The sequence below is a fragment of the Dromiciops gliroides genome, chromosome 2, assembly GCF_019393635.1.
Source record: "Dromiciops gliroides isolate mDroGli1 chromosome 2, mDroGli1.pri, whole genome shotgun sequence".
NCBI classification, from domain to species: domain Eukaryota; kingdom Metazoa; phylum Chordata; class Mammalia; order Microbiotheria; family Microbiotheriidae; genus Dromiciops; species Dromiciops gliroides.
Genome location: NC_057862.1, coordinates 181382237 through 181384411, shown reverse-complemented (window position 1 = coordinate 181384411; position 2175 = coordinate 181382237).

Below are 2175 nucleotides of genomic sequence, written 5' to 3'. Positions count from 1 at the left end.
AATACCAGAAAAAATTTAGAGTAGAAGAGTAGAAATGATAAAAAATAGTTATCCTTATTCTTCAAGCAACTCATATCTTACTCCCACTTGTATGCTTGGTTCACCTTCTGTCACACCATTCCCTATGCTTCTTTGTACCATAATTCTGAGTCATCTCAGAATCCCTAGGCTAGAATGTAACTACTAGTCCCAAATAGATGTTTTTCTCACCACATCCCTGTATAAACAAATACTGCAAAATAACAGCAATAACAAAAATAATAATAGCTCACATTTTATACAATGCTTCCTAGTTATAAAACATTTTATGTGTGTAAGATGACTCCCATTTCTGTTTGGGACAATTTTATTGATTGGAAAGGGGGCAAATTCAATGATAGTCTTTTGAGAACCATTGATAAAGTAGTACCAAAGAGATGAAATTCAGAATACAGATTGTCAAATTGTCCTATTTCCCATCATCTAATTTATACATGAATGACATGAAGATTTTAATACTAAAAATTTGAAAACCCTTATACCTCTTACCAATCAGTGAATTCTCTATATCTAGAACTATTTTATAAACCAACTGTATATTGTTTGTGATGTGGCTGACAGAAATGTGGCTTTTGGTTTCTCTCTCTTTATTTTTGTGAGGCAATTGGAGTTAAGTGATTTGCTCAGGGTCACATAGCTAGTAAGAGTCAAGTGTCTGAAGCTGGATTTGAACTTAGGTCCTCCTGAATCCAGGGCCAGTGCTCTATCCACTGAGCCACCTAGCTGCCCCTGGCTTTTGGTTTCTCAACTGTCCCTACTTTGGAGAAATAGTGTAGGTCAAAACCACACCCTTTCTGGCATGAGTCTGAGAAGAGTTCTCAGAGCTGGATCCAGAAGGGGAGTTCAGAGATGGGTCACAGAAATACCTCAGAGATTTCCCTGTCATTGGTTTCTGGGAGCTGAGCTAAGCTTACAGCTCAAAAGAGAGCTATTAATGGGAAGATTCAATGGGAGGAAAAGTTTTACTGCTGGGAAGAACTGATGGAGGAAAAACTTTGCTGCTTAGTAAAGCTGATTAAAGGGGAAAGGTTCTACCTCTATCTTTTCTTACATTACCCTCTACGATTTGAGAGGTGGAAACCGCTTCAAGTTTAGTCCAGAAAACTGACCAGGAAAAAGTATGGAAATCTTAGGCATGGGGGACCTGCTTTTGGCTGAAAGAATATATTATTTTTTTCAGAGGCCAGCCAAAGAAGAAGATATGGAAAGGTTCTTCATCCTTCAAGCTTATGGTTTCTGTTTTGCTAAAAGAGGTTCATAATGTTTCAGTACCTCAGAGGATCTATCATCCAGTAGGGAAAAGGACCTGAGTATTTTTAATCTGGAGATTGAAGATACTCAGAATATGAGTGGCCCAACACATTAGAGGATTGTTATACTGTCTTTGCAAAGGCAATAACATTTTGGTTCAATGTTCTAGAGTTCTGAGTCTCCCTGGGCACACATTTCCTCTTCATGTTCCTTAATACTATGATTTTGTAAGTATTTTACCACTTTCTTCCACAGATGTTGTGCACTGGTGAGAAACCATGTCTTCAGTTTATGAGTCGAATGTAGAGGCAGCTGGGTGGCACAGTGGATAGATGCTCATCCTAGAGTCAGGAAGATGTGAGTTCAAATACTGCCCAAGAAACTTACTAGCTGTGTGTCAGTGGGCAAGTTACTTGACTAATGTTTACATTAGTTTTTGTTTGTTTGTTTGTTTGTTTTTTTGGTGAGGCAATTGGGGTTAAGTGACTTGCCCAGGGTCACACAGCTAGTAAGTGTCAAGCGTCTGAAGCCGGATTTGAACTCAGGTATTCCTGATTCCAGGGCTGGTGCTCTATCCACTGTGCCACCTAGCTGCCCAGTTTTTAAAAATGAAATGGGAATAATAATATCACTTACCTTCTAGGGTAAGGATAAAATGAGAAAATTTTTATAAAAAATATTTAGCACAGTACTTGGCACATAGTAGGCCCTATTTAAATGCTATTATTATTATTATTATTATTATTAATTCTTCTTGATTTGTTTTCTGTTTTGCAAATGTTTTTGATTGAATTAACACTGTCCTGTTGACTTATTTGCTAAATGGAAGTACAATGGTTGTGTCTCAGGAGCTACAGTTGTGAGTAGGAGTAATAGGAATGTATT